Here is a 19,799-nt window from a genome sequence, read left to right as displayed (position 1 = left end):
GATTCATACTTAACACTTCATCATAGACTTAATATTCCATTTTAATTCTAATTAATTTATAAAGGAATAATTTCTACTTCTCAAAAGTCTCATTTTGATAATTATAGTATCAAACACTCATTGTCTCAGGGGAAAATAATCTTCTGCAGAATGTAGTGTCAAATACACGTTGTGCTAGGAAATAACAATTTTTTTGTCGATAATATGGCAAGACTATCCACTAAATATCTTATATATACATTCTCTAGCACTCAACAATCGACAAGTATCGGTATATTTATCCACAGTAAGTACAGGTTTCAATGACATGACATTTCAAGATATTGAAGATAACTTGATAGATGAACATGTCCCCAAGATGTGTTCTAATACTGAGACTAGTTCAGCAGTAGATAATTTAAATGGACCAGTGCTAGAAACAACCAGCCCATACAGAACATTACTTACCTAGAACAAATGCCATTACATGTGGTAGAATTTTTACACCAGCTAACACAGTTCATGCCCTTGAATCGGTCAATTCTATTGTCAATGTTGCTAATAGGGATGATGGTTTCGTAGTTGGGGAAATATTTGACATCAAATGAGATTTGAAAGTCTGCCTATGCAAAGTAGGAATTTCAATTCAGGATGATTAAATGTGTGTGAGTGTGTGTGTGTGTGTACATACAATGTATTCACCAGACTTGTCAATGGCGACTCCTTGCCACTAGGATGAATGATAGTCCATGTTTTCAGATTTGAAAGTACCACCCTGATCATTCATGCCCTCTCAATAATCTTGAAAGGGATTACCATCAAGCTTCCTCAAAATTAATTGCCAACGAGATCAAACATAAGTTTGAAGGGGCTTATTCTTCTAATTCACAGGCAGATATTCAACGTGATGTTTTAAAAAAATCTGGGTACTCTAAAGTTACTCTGAGACATGGAGATCTAAGGAACATGCTATGCATCTTGTAAGGAGTCTTACATGCTGTTACCATCATCTTGTCATATGTTGAAGAAGAAAAATATTGGCATCATCACTTATTTTGTAACCAATGACAGAAATGTCTTCGAATACCTCTTCATGTGTATAGGTGCTTCTATGAGAGCGTTTTGTAATTGTAATAGACCAGTAATTGCAATTGATATTACACATTTGAAGAGAAAATATAAAAATGTTTTGTTCATGAACTCTGGCAAAGACGGTAACAATCAAATTATACTTTAGCATTTGGCATCGATGAAAGCGAAAATTAACTTTTTTGTGAGAAATTTACATCTCGTCCTAAATATATGTACATTTAGAGACAAATCTAGTTTTCTTCACTATTATTCAACATTGTCATTGCTAAAAATTACTATTGGCAACGAAATAATTCATTGCAATTAAATGATATTTCGTGGCTAAAAATATTAGTTAGTTATTAATTTTGCACTTACCTATTTAGTGACGACAAAATTTTCATTTCTATTAACCTTGTCGCAAAAGGCCAAAATTCTTGCAGCTTTTGGGGGGGTTTTTTTTTTTTTTTTTGTGTTCAAGCCACCATAAGGTTGCGACTAGGGTTTAATTAAAGCCACCTAGTCTCCATTAATTCTTCTGTTTAACATCCTGAAATGGAATTTTTAGTTTTAATTACTTTTTTGCATTTTAATTGTTTATTAAAAAAAAGAAATTTTGATTTTTTTAATCACTATTAATCTTATAATTTTTTTAAGGATAAAATAGTCAATAATCATTAAAGATAACGTTATAACAGTAAGAGGATTTGAACTTATTTTCAAATAGTAAAGGAGTTTAATGTAACTTTTGAACCGTTGTAGCTAACTCTCTCTTCTCTCTTCCCTGAAGGGGCAGAATGGGAGTAAAACGTGAGCCGTCATGGCTCCTGTTGTCACCCACATAAGTTGGGTGTTTTTTTGTTGCGTATTATTTTCTTTTCAAATTTTACTGTTGTCTCTCTTTCCAAGTCAAACTCAAGGATCTGTTATTCGTAGACACTTGGAAAGTTGGGTAGTAGTTAACCTCTTGGAAGAAGAATATATAGGTGTTGGTGAAGTTCTTAGTTCCCAGCTTCTGATCCTTAAAATGGATACAGAGGAGCTAATTCGTAGATGCAAAGAAATCTCGTTGAGTGGAGAAACAAGAGGAAAAATGCCATTCAAAGGAAATCTGAGGCTGAAAGGAGAAAAGATTGTCGCTGGTTGTTTAATAGGGAAGGTACTGCATAATAGAGAAGTAAATTTGGAAGGGCTAAGATTAGCCATGTCACAGGTGTGGTGAACAATAAGAGAAGTTAGGATTGAGGAGCTGGGAGATAACATTTTCATGTTCAAGTTTGCAACGGAAGCTGACAAAAGGAGGATCCTAGCAGGAGGGTATGTGGCACTTTAACAGAGCTTTAATGGTGCTGATTGAGCCAACAGGCATCGGAGAGTTAACTAAGCATTCCTTTTCCCATGTTTCTTTTTCAGTTCAAATCCATAATGTCCCCATTATGTGCATGAATGAGGAGACGATAAGAGATTTTGGAAACGAAATCGGAAAAGTGGAGGAAGTAGGCACTAATGCTGCAGGAGAATGCATTGGCAAAGTATGTAAGGCTAAGAGTCTCGGTTGATGTGACAAAACCTTTGGTAAAGGTATTAAGCCTGGAGCCAGAAGAGGACAGGGAAGAAGGTGTAGAGATGGTAGATATGGAAAAGGAAGATATTGAGGCTGAAAAGAAAGAAGAGAAAAAGCAAGAAATTGTTATGCCAGTCTTATACGAAAAGCTGCCAAATTTCTGCTATGTTTGTGGTTGTGTGGGGCATCAATTTAGAGAGTGTACTCAATTTAAAAATCAATCTAAAGATGAGATGGCGTATGGACCATGGTTGAAAGCACCCACAAATACTAAGAAAATCAATTGAATAAAGGCAAAGAACAAGGGAAGATGGATGAAGATAACCAAATGCGTAACATGCCCTTCGAGTCAAGAGTCCAGGATCACTCCTAGGGATGGCAATTGTACCCGCAAACCCGCAAACCCGCCCAAACCCACCCGCCAAAACCCGCCCGTTGTGGGTAATTTTACCCGTTGCGGGCGGGTTTAGTATTATAAATTAAAACCCGCACATGGATGCGGGTGGGTTTGGTATTAACATTATATCCGGTGGATACCCGCATGGATATCCACCAAACCCGCAATATTTTTTTCAAATATTTTTAATTTAATTTTAATCTAAAAATGTATAAAGAAAATAATGTCATTAATTAAATTACCAAATAGCCAAAGGCTCAAAGTTGTGTATGTGTGTATGTGGCCTATATCCTATTCTAAAGTCATAATCTAAAGAAAACTAAAGACATTTTCCTTCGAATTAGTATTTGAAAATATTAATCTTAATTATTATTATGGGCATTGTGTTGGATGGGTGCTTATGGTGGTGAATGAAATGAATATCTTCTCTTGGAGCTTGTTTTAAATGATAATATGAAATGTAATTATTATTTTTAGATACTAGTTTGTGTTTTTTAAATGGATTTGTGTAATTTATACTTAAATTTGAGAATTTGTGTTGAATTGATGTGGAAATTTTAATTTTTCATTTACATTATTTAAATATAAAATTGAGTATATTATATGAAATTTGAGGTTATTATTATAAATTTATATATTAAACATTTGTGATTTTAAATACGGAAACCCGCAAAAAATCCGCCGGATACCATTGCGGGTTTGGTAATTGTTAAAACCCGCTGCGGGTGGGTTTTTGTAAAAAAATTAAAACCCGCTGCGGGTTGCGGGTGGGTTTGGTAATTTAAATTTTGTGCGGGTTTGGATTTGGTAATGGCAAACCCGCTGCGGGCGGTGCCCATTGCCATCCCTAATCACTCCGTAAAGAAGTTGCAATTGGTGAACGACGTCAGGGAAGGAGATAATGAAGGCGGGTTAACCCAACACCAATCCAACACGGATACGGGTAGGCTATATAGACCTGAGCTAGGGTTTTCGAAACTGTTAGGAAAAAGTAGCCAAAAGCTGGTGAATCCAGCTGTCTCTGAAACAACATCAGAAAACCAAAGCGGCGAAGCGGGAAATAAAAATGTCAACGAAAAGGAAAAGGAAGCACAGTTTCTACCAGAAAAACAGGCCCAAGCAAAGGCAAGCCCAAATGTGGGGAAGCTGATGGACTGGGTGTAACAAAGACTGAAGTTAAAAAACAGAAGTGGAAACGACAAGCAAGAGCTCTTGAGAAGACTTCAGGGAATGTAGAGGGAGTTAAAAGCTTAAAAAGACCCAGTGGAGAAAGTAGTTGGGTTAGCCCTGACGAAAAAAAAAAGAAAAGAATAAGTAACGAAAGTCAAACCTTTATGTACTCCACAGAAGCAAAGTGTAAGCGCGAACTGGAAATGCTGCAAAACAGAGACGTGGAGATGGCAGCCATAAACACAGTGGAATTAACGGCGCAGGCTGGTTGCCAGCCCCACCAACAGCCATGAGGATTGTATCCTGGAACACTCGAGGTATGAGGAATGACCAAGCATTCCGCGAAACCCATAAAAATCTCCTATAGCACAGGCCACAAATTATGTTCCTTTGTGAAACTAAGCTGTTGTCTGAGCAAATGCAGGATAGAGGTAAGGCTTTAAAGTGATTTGTTTAGCTGTTAGTAGAAATGGCTTGAGTGGTAGTTTGGCGTTGTTATGGAACTCGAAAGTTGTTGTGAACATAAAATCTTACAGTAGGTATCATATAGATGCAGTGGTTCATGGTGATACTAGTAGCTACTAGAGGTGTACAGGAATATATGGACACCCCGAATCTGACCAAAAACAACATACATGGAACTTGTTGCGAAGACTAGTTGGTTTGTCTTTATTGTCGTGGTTTTGCTTTGGAGACTTTAATGAGATATTACAGTTGAATGAGAAGATTGGAAAGCAGGATAGAAGTGTGTATGTTGTTAATGAGTTTAGAGAAGCTGTAAAGTTTTGTGGTTTGATAGATTTGGGGTGCAAATGCCGTCTCTTTACTTGGTCTAACAGGAGATTTGGACCTCAGTTGGTAGAGGAAAGACTAGATAGGTTTTTTTGTTATAAGAATTAGGGAAGCATTTTTCAAGAATCAGCAGCAGAGATCTTTGAAACTTGGACATCTGATCACAATCCAATCCTGCTATCCGTAGAAGAAAAAGGCAGAAACACAAAGTACAGTAAAAAAGTCTTCTCAAGAACTCACTATGAAGACATGTGGAGTCCCTATGAAAAATGTAAGGAAATAGTGCATTTTGAATGGCTGGAAAATAGAAGGTGGAGATATGAAGACCCTGTTACAGTTTTCAAAAAGGCTGCCAAGGAGTCACTAACTAATTTGAAGCTCTGGAGTAATCAAGTTTTCAGAGGGAGAGAGAAGAAGTTGAAGAAGTTGCTGGCTGAGTTGAAGACCTACAAAGAAAGCAACAATCAGTATATGAACGATGATAAGATAAAGCTCTTAGAAAGACAAATTGATGACCTGCTCCTTGACGAAGAAATCTACTAGAGGCAGAGATCTAGAGCAGTTTGGCTACGAGAGGGAGACAAAAATTCAAAGTTTTTCCATATCAAAGCTTCAGCTTGGAAAAGGAAAAACTGGATCAATGGCATTGTTGACGAAAATAATAAATGGTCTGAGGAAGCAGAGGATATTGAGAGAATGTTCTGTGAACATTATGACAGGCTTTTCCAATCAACAAATCCTTCTCAACACCGGCTGGAGACAGCTCTTCGAAACATGCCTCACAAAGTTTCTGCAAAAATGAACTCCCAATTGGACCAGCCCTTCACAGAAGCTGACATTACAGAAACTCTAAGTCAGATGCATCCAACTAAAGCTCCTGGCCCGGATGGTCTTCCAACAGCATTTTTCCAAAAGCATTGGAAATCAGTGAGCAAAGGCGTTACAGCCACTTGTCTGCATATCCTCAATGACGAAGGTAACATTGCTCCTTTGAATCACACATATATTGTTTTATCCTAAGACTGCACAGCCTAGAAATGTGATGGAGTATAGACCAATCAACTTATGTAATGTAATTTATAGGATTATTGCAAAATCTATAGCAAACAGGCTTAAGCTAGTTCTAAATTTTGTAATTTCACCATCACAGAGTACTTTTGTGCCAAATAGGCTCATAACTAATAATATCATTATTGGGTATAAGTGTCTCCACAAGAATAGGTATAACAAAGGTAAAAAGCATGGCTTGATGGCTTTGAAATTAGATAACAGTAAAACATATGACAGGGTGGAATGGGATTTTCTAAGATGCACTATAGAAAAACTGGGCTTTTCCCATAAATGGGTGGAACTTATCACGAGATGCATATCTACTTCATCCTTTTCTGTGTTGATTAATGGGGTAGCTAAAGTCCTTATCCAGCCTCAAAGAGGCTTAAGACAAAGTTGCCCTTTATCTCCATATATGTTCATCATTTGTGCTGAAGCATTCGCAAACCTCCTTAACCAAGTTGAATCAAACCAACTGATTCATGGATTAAAATTCAATAGGAACTTGTCTATTACCCATTTTTTATTTGCAGATGATAGCTTGGTATTCACTAGAGCCACTAAAGAAGACTGTACAAATCTGAAGCAAGGCTTTGATTGCTATTCTACTGCCTCAAGCCAGATATTTAATTTGGAAAAGTCCTCGATGTTTTTCAGCGAAAATGCTAAGCAACCTCATATCGCTACAATCAAGGACATTTTTCAACTTCAGGTGGTCTCAAGACATGAAAAGTATCTTGGACTACCTTCAATGGTGGGAAGAAATAAGACCAGATTTTTCAACGATATCAAGCTAAGAATTCTGAACAAAATCTCCAATTGGCAAGCAAAATTTTTCTCATGCAGAGGGAAGGAGATTCTGATAAAATCAGTGGCTCAGGCAATACCTACCTACGCCATGAGTGTTTTCAAACTTCCTGTTGGGTTATGCGAGGATATGCAGAAGGCTATAGCTAGCTTTCGGTAGGGAAGCAAGAGTAATCACAAGGCTATTCACTGGTCGAAGTGGGAAAAATGTGTCAAGCTAAGACGAGAGGTGGCTTGGGTTTTCGAGACTTGTCTAGCATCAACCAAGCTTTAGTGGCAAAACAGAGCCGAAGAATCATTCAAGCTCCATATTCACTAGTAGCTAGGGTGATGAAAAGACGATATTTTAGGCATTCCGACTTTATGGAAGCAAAGCTTGGTTCAAACCCCTCCTATATATGGCGGAGCATCCTTTGGGGAAGAGAGGTTATTCATAAGGGCCTCAGGTGGAGAATTGGTGATGGAAATCAGGTGAAAGTGTATTAAAGTAGCTGGTTACCAAGACCGGTAACATTCAAACCAATATCTTCTAGAAGCCTCCTTGTGGAAACTACTGTTTCTGAATTAATTGATGAAGAACACTGCTGGAAAGAACTGATGATAAGACAATATTTTCATCAAGACGATGTTGTCCAGATACTCAAGATCCCTCTGCCAACATAACCAAGATCAAATCAAGTTTTGTGGCATTACGATAAAAAGGGTTTTTACTCAGTCAAGAGCGGCTATCAACTAGCTCTACAAAGGAGGTTCCCAAACAAGCCCAGTAGTTCGGAGGAAGGCAAAAGTTCTTGGAGCTTGATTTGGTATCTGCAGATTCCAGAGAAAGTGAAAATTTTTATATGGAGGGCAGCAAATAACGTGTTACCTACAGCAGAGAATTTATGGAAGAAAAGAGTATTGCAAACCCCTTGGTGTCAGAGACGCATGAGTTATGAAGAGTCAACCTTTCACTCCCTGTTTGAATGTAAAGCCTCGCGGAAGATTTGGAAACTCACATCTTTTGCAAATGAACTGAAGACTCTAAAGTATAGAGATGTTTTAAGTCTACCATCAGTTGTGGCTGAACAACGAAACAAGACTGAAATGGAGCTGATAGTTGCCTTATGTTGGAGCATATGGCACACAAGGAATCTGTTTATTTTCAAGAACAAAAAAGAAGACTCACAGTTATCAGTAGCTGAAGCTGAGGCAATTGTTCAGTCCTATAGAAGAATTCAAATGCCACAAATGCAAGAAATAGCATATCAGAATTCGGCATTCCAGAAGCATTGGAAGAGCCCCCCTGCAGGTTGGTTTAAGGTAAACGTTGATGCAGCTGTAAACATAGACCAACAAAGAGTAGGCTTGGGTATTGTGATCAGAAATGCAGAAGGCAAACTTGTAGCAGTAGTTATAAAGCCTACAAAATGCTTTGATAAAGTTGACTATCCAGAAGCTGAAGCAACTAAGTTCGGGCTGGAAGTAGCTGAAGACAAAGGATGCTTACCGTTAATTGTTGAGACTGATTCAAAGGAAGTAGTAGACTTGGTCTCAGCAAGGAAAAAGTCAAAGGCAGAAATTTTTTAGGTAGTATCTGAGATCCAAGAGACGATGAAGAGATTGAAACATGTCAATATTCAACACACACCATGAGCCTGTAACGAATTTGCTCACATTCTTGCAAAGTTAGTTTTAGACTACAATGATTGTATATGTTGGGTGGATAACATACCAGCCCATCTTTTGTATTTATTCACCAAGTTGAATGATTGAAAGTTATACTTTTCTTTCAAAAAAAAAAAAAAAGCAAAGGAGTTTTGGTTAGATTCACCAAACGACAAGGGTTATTTTGTGCTTGACCAACTTCACTCATGAGTTGACGTCTTAAAGATGTTTGAGATTACAAAATGTTGGGTTTATAAACTTGGAATAAAAAATTTATATCTCAACTAATGAACAAATGATGTAGGCATTATCTTATATGTAGAATCAAATTATAATTAGTTATTATGCTTATCATTTTTAATCCAAACGATAAATTTTGTATTAATGTCGCATTAGTTATATACAAAACTTCTTGTCCTAACTTTATGTCTGCAACTATGCGTACATACAGTTAGAATAAATAGTTTGTATATAACTTATAATTGCACCATAAGATCATCAAGTTAATGGTGAATAATAAATCCAAAACATTTTAAATACAAACTGTTTATGATATGATATCCCAACTATACCTGTACATGCTCCAAACAACAAAATAAATAAATAAAATTCTATATATGTACATGTAGCAGTATTCGTGAAGCTCCGATCGAAGTTCTTTTATAAAGAGAGAAAACTAAAACGACAAGATAAAAGAGCCACAGCCCATAGCCCACAGCCCACCGGCCTGCTCTATCCACCAAACTTTGCAAGATCCAATGGTTGCCAAAGGCATACCATGGGCCCTTTAAACACAATTCCGTTTCTCAATCCAATTCACTCAGACCTAATATAGAGTTTTAGCTGGTTTAATTTTAATGTTTAAGGTTTAAGATGGTGAAAATTTCATCTAATTAGAATCAACATCAATAGTTTGATTGCATGTGTCATCAGTTGTTTGATTGAACCAATTACACATTTTAATGGTTTAATTTTGGATGACAATACTTTACTAGTGAACCAACTGATGTTCAGTCCAAATGCTGAATCGAACCCCTAATTATAAACAACAATATGATAACACGGTAGGTATATATATGTCTTGAAAAAAATTTAATATATATATATATATATATATGATTTAAATTTTATTTTTTGTGGAGTAAAAGTATATATAATCTTCGAGCATTTTCTTTAATGCTTTCCAACCAAACACATACCAAATGTTCTTATTAAAAGACACACACATGCTTTTCGATCACTTTTGTTTTTATTTTATTTAAAATTCATGATTATGTTATTAATTTTTTAACAGCATCTTTAACCACATTTTGTTTTAAAAAAATTTGTCAAACATCCTCAGTTATTTACTTATTTTGGCCATACCTACTTGCGTACGCGACTTCCTTTAAATTTAATAAGTATAATTGTCGCATCATTGAATAACTCTGCATATAATAGTTTTAATTTAATATATATATATATATATATATATGGTCTTTCTCTTGTGGCATCACATGGGATATACTTTGAATTCGCATATTAAAAAAATATGACAATCCGCACTACACACACATATGATTATTTGGGAAAAAAATAAGCACACCCCTAACATTTAGGTAAAGAGACAAAAATCCTCCTAATGTTTCAAAAAAGACATTTACACCTTAATTTATTATAATTTTACTATTATACCCTTCTAGCATATAAAAAAATAATTAGATTATCTAATTTGTCTATATATTGTTAATAAAATTATAAATATACCCTCATTGCCTCATTCTTCTATTTAAATTTTTAGCAATAACCAATTTTCAAAAAAGACATCTACACACTTAAAAAAAATCATAAATAAATTATAATTTTAAAAATAAAATTGGTTATTAATACCATAATAAATAACATAGAAAATTGGTTATAAATGTACAAGTTTAAATGATTGACATGTAGGGAATTGTTAAATATACAAGTTTAAAGTTTAAATAAAATTGATTATTAATAACCAATTTTATTTTTAAAATTATAATTTATTTACAATTTTTTTAGGTGTATAGATGTCTTTTTTGAAAATTAGTTATTGATAAAAATTTAAATAGAGGAATTGGGCAATGAGGGTATATTTAATTTTTTTTATAATATCTAATTTGTCTATTTACAATTTTATTAACAATATATAGACAAATTGGATAATTTAATTTAAAAAATTTATATGCTAGAAAGGTATAATGGTAAAATTATAATAAATTAGGGTGTAAATGTCTTTTTTGAAACGTTAGGGGGATTTTTATCCCTTTGCCTAAACGTTGGGGGTGTATTTATTATTTTTCCTGATTATTTTTTTGTGAGAACTGAGGATATATTAAAAAAATATAAAATTTATTACATTAAAGACCGTGCTTTTTTTCTTCTATTACTATGTTAAAATTTATTTATTTTCCTCGATTTGTTGAAAATAAAGATGTTTTAGAAAATGAAAAATAAAAAATATGTAAAAAAAAATTTTTAGATGCGATCGTTTTTTTTAAGCGAACATGTTATTAATTTATATAATTTTATAATTAATTAAATAATGAATTTATTAAACCACATAATTTAATATAACTTGAAACTGATCATATTAAAGCATATGATTTAATAACGTATTTGCAGAAAAAAAAAAAGAGCACCGTTACAACTAGGCAAATGAAATGCAACTATCAGTTTGCATTTTGGCGAAGCTTCCATGCAAATTCTTTTATATGCAAAAATAGTAGTGATTGAGCAAACTCATCGACATTCTCTTCAAAATGATTGGATGTTGTTCGTTTCTGTAAAATAATAATAATAACAATATTAAAAAATAAGAAAATAATAATAGAAAAGGAAGAAGAAAAGAAAACTCCCATTATAATCATGACACTGACACGTAATTACATTCAAGGCTCAATTAAGTTCCATGAAATTCACGAGCACCAAATGCATGATTATGTTCTTTAGGATTATTTAAAATAATACAATTTCTTTCCCCCCCCCCCCCCCCAAAAAAAAAAAAAAAAATAATGGCATCCCAAAAGGAAAAATATTTAGCTAAAATCTTTGTACAGAAAAAATGAAAATATATTTTCCCGGGAAAAAAAGGAATCCGGGGATCCTGGTGACTGGTAAAGGTCCTAAAATTCCCCCCATGGAGGTACACATATATACATAGTGTCAATTGTCATGTTCTAATTCTATTTTTATTATTCTACACACCAAGCCTTGATTAATTTATTTTAATTATCTAAGAAAAATGAGCCATCAAACAGATATTTTATTTTAATTTATATTTGGAACGTACAATACAAGTCTAGCCATCCTTTTTTTTGTTTTTTCTTTGCTTCCCTCACGTTGAATTGCAATCAAGTTCCTCAAACGGTTTCGGTTTGCTAGTTTTGTTGTGTTTAATTACGTAAAATCAATATATATATATATATATATATAGATATTTTATTTATTGGCCATAAAAATCAATAACTTGTGCAAATCAGTATATATTAATTTCATCGCAATTAGCCAACAAAATAGATTTGTATATAAGATAAAGATTATTTGAAAATCACCATTTCGTTACAATTACCGATTAGTTAGACTCACATTTATAAAGATGAAGATGAAAGTAATTGAGTGATTTGAATGGATCACTCGGAAATTGATACTATATTTATCATATTTAATTTACAACGCTTATCAAAAACAAAACAAAAAAATACAACGACTAGTCATATTTAAATATTTTATGATTCTTATATTTTTATCTTTAAAAAAATAATATTAATAATAATATGAAATGGGAGTTTTCAAATTATAAAAGCAGAAGGCCAGTTTTGGAAAAGTATGGTGGGCACACACGCGTCGTTGTAATAGCGGACTAAATTGAAAGAAATTGAGATGTAAAAGTAAAACGTACACGATTCATGGCACATGGTGTTGACTTGAAACTCCTTAGTCCAAGTCGTTGTTGTATTATTGTGCTAAAATTTCCACACCCTAGCATGGCATTTTCTTTTAGTGGGGTTGTAGTGCATTAATTTGAATAGTCGCAATTTAAAAAAAAATTAAATTACCAATTAATGTCAGCATGCAATCAAACAAAAACTTTTTCAATTGAAGTGACGTTTCTCTCTTTTTTTTTTTAAGTAAAATATCTTTTCATCGTAAGGAGTCCCCTACGTTATGTGAATCGTAACGTACATCCACACATAGCAATAGTATTTATAGTTGGATCCTTTATTGTTGTTGTGTGTGGCGTACGTTACGATTAACGTAACGTAGTATTGGCCTCATTGTAAATGAGTGATAACGTTTCACTTGTGCAGCTAAGCTTCATAGTTTCTTTTTTAAATCAATAAGTTATATGGTATCACGATGATGTATTATATATATATAATTTTTTTTAGTGTGTATGTCTTTTTTTTAAGGTAGACATGTTATTAAGTCGTGTAGTTTTATAAAATTAACTTTTAATATTATTAAATTGTCTATCTTTATAATGTATTAAAAATTAATTGCGTGTTCATATTAAAAAAAAGAGAGTATAAATAATAGACAAGATAAGATAATTAGTACATAAATTTTGTATATTTTAAATATTAACTTAGAACAACATTAAAAAAAATCTTACTATTACACCTGAATTTAACCTTATGAAATTAATTGATTAAAGAGATGTACATGAAAAAAAAATAGCGAATATACATTTGAGAGTTTATCTAAATGCAATTTTATTTTCCACAAACATTTGATTTACGTAATTTGAGTGGAAGAACACAAAAACTATTGATCAAAGTATAAACGCATGTTTTAGTATAAATTATATAATGTATATGCCGTGTGCAATTCCAAGACGACCGCCCCATATTAAACAATTTTATGTCAACAATAAGAAAGTGATGAATAATGTGTTGTGCGTGTATATGTGGAGCCTCAATCTAAAGCACATATAGCATTGACCATCTTTGTTTTCCTAAAATTTGTCGACACGAAAAATGAGATTCTTCTGAGGGAGTGAGATTTGGATTTCCGGGGGCCATTATACCTTTGTCCAAAAGAAATTAAAGAGACTAATATATATAACTAAGAGAAGTCAACTTTCTCATCAACTCAGTTTTGTGTGTGCTTTTGAAGTATTTGAGATTGGGAAGTGAAATCAAATTTGGCGGCTACAGCTTGATTGAATCGACTTGTAAATCCACTAGCTAGCATTAGCAGATATTATCAATTCCACAAAGCTAAGCCTTATGTGTAAATTAAAGGCCCCCCACTTGTACTCGACCGTATCATCATTTGTCGGCATTTGGACTTCTCGGCATCCACCTTTTTTCTTTTTTCAGACGAAAATGAAATTTTTCTTCAATGAACGGAGTGAATAAAGGTGTAAGTTTTGAAGGGTATGAACTCGTTCATACAATATTTTTATATTTCTCTAAAGTTAATTGAGTTAGAGAACAAGAATTACTTTATAAGATTTAAGGATATAACGAACTCTAATTTAATTAAAAACATTTAGTAAGTTTTGAATTTTTGAAACCATTTGATAAATTTCTTTCATGATATCTTACTCGTTGATCGATATGTACGTCTACGTTTTAATTCAACTTCAATGAATATTGATTACTTTGTTTGATTGATTGATTGTTATTAGATAATATAAACATGAATAACGCCATCACTGAATTTAAAAAATCTTCCAATTAATTTGATGGATGATAACTTTTACTTCGCTCTATGAGTACACAAAATGACTTGACTGATTTGTTTACTGTAACACCACCATGTAACTAGAATGTCGATGTTGCTGTACAAAATATATGTGATGTTACTTACGATATTTGTGTGTTTCAAAAAAAAAAAAAAAAAAAACTCTGCTTAGTTCACATTGAGGTTGGTGAAATGTGAACGTTACTTATTTCAGGGGGCTGCAAAATACAGGTTCAGTTGCTGGGGAATATTGACTGCCCAAAAACATCCCACAAAATGCAACAATGTACAGTAAACAATGGACCGAATAAGAGAAAACAAAAATCCCACAAAGAGGACTGGGGAGCCTCCTGCTTTTTCTGTGAGCTACTATTGAATAGTCTTGTAAATCGTAATCAATGAATTCTACAACAAATTAATAACGGCCAGCAATATAATAATATATGCTTGAATTCAAACAATAGTATTTCTTGTAAGTAATGGCTAAGAATCTTCAACTTTTATAAATTTAATTAATTCTCCATTTGATATTTCTATTTTGACTTTCCCCTTATCAATAGTGGATCGAAATACGACTTAAAAACTGGAAATCAATGACAAAAGCATTTGGAAATTGATTAAAGTTTGGATGGATGAATGCTTTAGAAAATATTTTCGGCGGTCAATGAGCATTAAGCAACATGCTAATTACTAATTAGTTAGTAGAAAATTCTTTGCTCATGGCACGATCTTGCTGATTACTTTCACACAACCAAATCTAACCTAATCTGTTTTGAACACTTGGCGTATAAATAAATAAATAAACATAAATCAGGCCATTCCCTAGTCAAGATTGAATATCTTATTAGCTAGGGCAAATGTTAATTCGATTGTCCAGTAAAGTTATATATCATGTGTCATATAATGTGTATGAGTTAAGATATATAACAGGTGTAAAAAAGCAATTCTATGTCTAATGAGCACAATATTTCAATAATAATATTATGAATTTTCTTTCGATCATTTGTATTCATTTTGATAATATTTTAATGTACCGATATTATGACACTTAAGTCAACATTCATTAAAAAAAAAAAATCATTTAAGTCAACATTCTGCATATATAAATTACGAGTGGGCAACGGTGAGATTTGGCTTGATTCTAGAGATGCCCAACGGGCTCATTTATGCTCGTTCTCGTGTTGTGCCTTGCTCAGTATGTGTTTCGTGTCATGCCATACTTTTTTTTTTTAGGCCTAGCCGGCAATACACATATTGTGCTGTAGGCCATGTCATGCTGTACCTAAGAAAAAAAAGCATGATAAAAAAATTTTTTTTAAAGAAGGTATGCCAAGTTGTTACTGTAGTTTTTTTTCAAACCTATGTATTTTTTGGGGCCTATTGCCCTTAGTTAAATTCAATAGAATCAATATGTCAAAAAAAAAAAGTCAATAGAATCAAAAATTCAAAAATTAAGTCTATATTCAATAATAATAAACTAATAATAGTAAGAGAATGTAATATTAATTACTAAGTTAGGCCCTGCGATATTAAAATTTCTTCTTAATACTTAATAACAATAACAACAATAATAAATTTTTCTTAAAGATTAACTTACTTGTTAACTTGGACTTACATAGAGTTATAGATTATAATCCATAACAATATTAATACATATTTATAAAATCATAATATTTATAATTTTATTTATTAAAATCATGATATCAGTTATTAATTTAATAAATTATAAACATAAATCGATTAGAGAATTTTTTTTTGAAACTGAGAATTAAGAGAATTTAAAAAAATTACGCTAATAAAATATATTAAAAAGATTTAATTGCAAGTTATTTATAAAATAATAAAATTTTAAGTTTACTTTTTTAAAAAGTGAAATGTACTTATTGTGGGCCTTTTCTTGTAGTGCTTTTAAGGTTCACGTGCTTAAAATTCTAAGCTCGACATGATTTACGTGCGTGTCATGCCGTGCTGTGTGTCCTACCAAAACGTGCTCGTGTCGTGCCACTTGCTGTCTGACTCGTTGGACATCTCTATTCGATTCTGACCTAAAAAATGAACTAGAAATAATAATCTAAACTGAAACGATCTAAATTAGTTTGGTTTCCATTTTTTTTAAAATCATAATTCTTTTATATTTCTTAATTTTTTTTTATATAAACCGATCTTTTTTAATTTTAAAATCGAATCCAACTTGTCGAATCGTTTATTTTACCTACCCAGTGTATAAATCATGTGCAATGCTCGAGAGGATAGTGTCAATCCACATGCTCTGCATGTTTCGACCATTACCAGTCGAACAACAAGCAACCTAGGGTTTCTTCAAAATTCATCAAGAGTTACCACCATTATTGTGATGAAAGATTGCAAAGCAATTATTATTATTTTTAGGGACCAACTGACTTTATGAGATGTACATGTATCCAAGAGGAAACAATTGACTTTATAATACTGTTGCTAGTTACATTTTATTTATATTATATATATATGGGCATATATCTAATTTTAAGGAGGAATCAATGGAAGTGTAAATTATTTAAATAATTGTCACCATCACATACTGCCGCTCCATTATTCTCCTCTTTGTTGAAAGAAACAAGAATTACTTTAATTCGATTGGCACTTGAGAATCCAGGATGTATAATTGTAGGAAAAGGACAAAAAAAATAAATTGAGATTATGAAGAATCCTTTTATTTTATTTTTTTTAAATGGTTGCAATAATCTTATACACACACGCGAGTGGGTTTTCAAACATAAATCCCGGATCATATTAAAATTTGGATAAATTACAAGATAAAAATAACAAATTTCAATATACTAGAAAATAAAGTACAATGCATTAAAGTTTATATTTTTTTTAATCTTTTAGTTTATTCATAATCATGACTTTAATATGGTCATAGATCACTTATCGGAACATTTCAAGTATACACACACATGTGAGCAAATAATTAGAGATTTCTGATCATATTAAAGTCAGCTACGAGTTAAAAGATAAAAAAATAAATAAAAATTTCAATACACTGTATTAAAGTATGTGTTTTTTTTCTTATGGGGTAAAGCTCGTTTATGTGTTTTTTTCTTATGGGGTAAAGCTCGTTTAGTTTCTATATCTTGACATTAATTTTCATTTTGTTCCTATATTTTTATAAATATTCAAAAACATCACCGTTTTCAAATTATTGATGCCCCTGCCATTATTTTTTTTGTTTCTTTGGACTTACTTTTACAATATTACCCTCTAACAATAATGTTTTTTTTCTTGGACCTTAATAAAAAAATTAAATTACCAATTTGACCCAAAAAATGAAATTAAAATAAAAAGAATATATATTAATTTTTATTGAACACTTTGTTGAGGAGTTAATATATTAATTTTCAAAAAATTTGATAACTAATTTTTTTTACAATATTAATTTCTTTGGACATACATGAGCTTCTAAAAAATTAATATATATTATTTTTATTTTATTTTTTGGGTTAAATTAGTAATTTAATTTTTTATTAATATCCAAAAAAGAAACATTATTGTAAGAGAATAATATTGTAAAAGTGAGGCAAAAGGAATGAAAAACAATGGCAAGAGTGTTAATATTTTAATGACAGAGATGTTTTGAGGTATTTTTAAAAATATAAAGATTAAACATGCACTAACCTTATAATATATGGACCAACTGAGCTTTTACCCTTATTTTTATCTCAGTTCATCCATAACATCCTCAGAAGCACTAAAATACAAAAAAAAAAAATACATATTTTAAAATATTGGAGATATATAGCATTTTTTTGTTTGATGGTGTATTGAAATATGTATTTTTTAAAAAGTTAATGACATCTGAATATGTGTGGGGGGGGGGGGGGGGGTGGGAAATTTAAGTTTAGATCGTGTTCGGATAAATCCAATTGCATTTTGGGTCAATCGGGTCAGGAAAATGTCATCCGAACACAATCCAAACTTATAATTCAATCTAATCCTATCAAAATTAAATTTAGATTTGATTAGATCATATTAAAAACTCGAGAGAGTTCAGATCAGATCGGATCTGCAAGGTTGAAGAGAGATTTTTTTTTATAATCACCATATCACAATCATGGATTTGATAAGTTGGAAATTTGGAATCAATTAGAACATGCCCAATTGAACAAGTAAAGGAACTTTATATCTAAGTTATAATTTGAACATGCCAAATTGAACAATCCAATGCTGAATACATATCATTTCGACAAATCAAAAATAATAATAATAATTTTGCAGTGGACAGTGGCTGCTTGGTGGCGGCGACTGGTAGTGGTGCAGTGGGCTTTTAGAATTGCTTATTGGAGTTTTGATTTTGGAGTTATGAAAGTGGTGGCAGCTTTTCTTCTGTTTTGTGTGTGGGGATGTAAAGAATAAGAGAAATTAGCTAGAATATCGCAGCAAAACCACGACTTGTGGGTCTCTTTCTTCCAAACGGGTCTCTCTCGGAAAGAGAAACCAGGAATGAAAGACATATGACTCTTTATGATTCTTTATATTACCCACATATTGGGTGTTCACTTAAATTACTAAGTTCTTAAATAAACAAGTTTTCCTTTTAAGTGTGGTTGGTGGGGTAGTTATTTCTTCTGAGGAAGGTGGTTAATTCAACATGGATACATAAGAACTTATTCAGAAATGTCAAGCTATAACGCTAAAAGAAGAAGAAGAAGACATGGTAGCAGTGATTGGCAAGATGAGGGCTCAAGGAGTAAAGATTATGGGAAATTGTTTAGTGGGCAAAATAATTTTAACAAGAGGAGTAAACTTGGAGGGTCTGAGATATGCCATAAGACAAGTGTGGAGGTTAATTAAAGAGGTGAAAATAGAGAGCATGGGAAGCAATGTGTTCTTATTTAAGTTCGATACAGAAGAAGATAAGAGAAGGGTGTTAATGGGAGGCCCTTATCATTTTGACAGAGCGCTGATAATTTTGTCAGAGCCAAGTGGAATAGGAGATATCCAAAAGCAATCTTTTACCCATGCAACATTTTGGGTACAATTCCATAATGTGCCTATAATGTGCATGCATAAGGAAGCCATTCATGAGCTAGGGGAGAAAGTAGGCACAGTGGAGGAGGTAGAAACGGATGAAGATGGAGAATGTATTAGAACTTTTGTTAGAGCTCGAATCTCTATAGACATTACTCTCCCACTAAGGAAAAACATATTTCTCAAACCGAAAGAAGAAACAAAAGATTCCAATAGCAATTTTATATGAAAAATTTTCGGATTTCTAATTTTGCTATGGGATGTTAGGGCATCAATATAGAGAATGCCAGGGCATCAAAACAAAGAATGCCTGAAGTATAAAGGACAACCAAAAGAAAAACTTGCTTTTGGTGGTTGGATGAAGGCAATCACTCCCACAGAAAGAGTAAGGCAAAACAAAACCAAAAATAGAGAAAAAAAGGAATCAAGTGCAGAATCAGGCCAACACAATCTTCTCCACTACAACACACCAGACCCAACACAATTTGCAACAAAACCCGGATGAAGAAAACGGGTCATATTTGAATCGGCTTAAGCAAAATGAAGAAATCAGCCCAATGACATTAAGCAATGTGGCAGGGGTAGGTGAGATCTCATTAATGCAAAAGGAGGGAGAACTGC

Source organism: Citrus clementina, unplaced genomic scaffold, assembly GCF_000493195.1.
Source record: "Citrus clementina cultivar Clemenules unplaced genomic scaffold, Citrus_clementina_v1.0 scaffold_2, whole genome shotgun sequence".
Lineage (NCBI taxonomy): Eukaryota > Viridiplantae > Streptophyta > Magnoliopsida > Sapindales > Rutaceae > Citrus > Citrus x clementina.
This window is presented reverse-complemented; position numbering follows the sequence as displayed.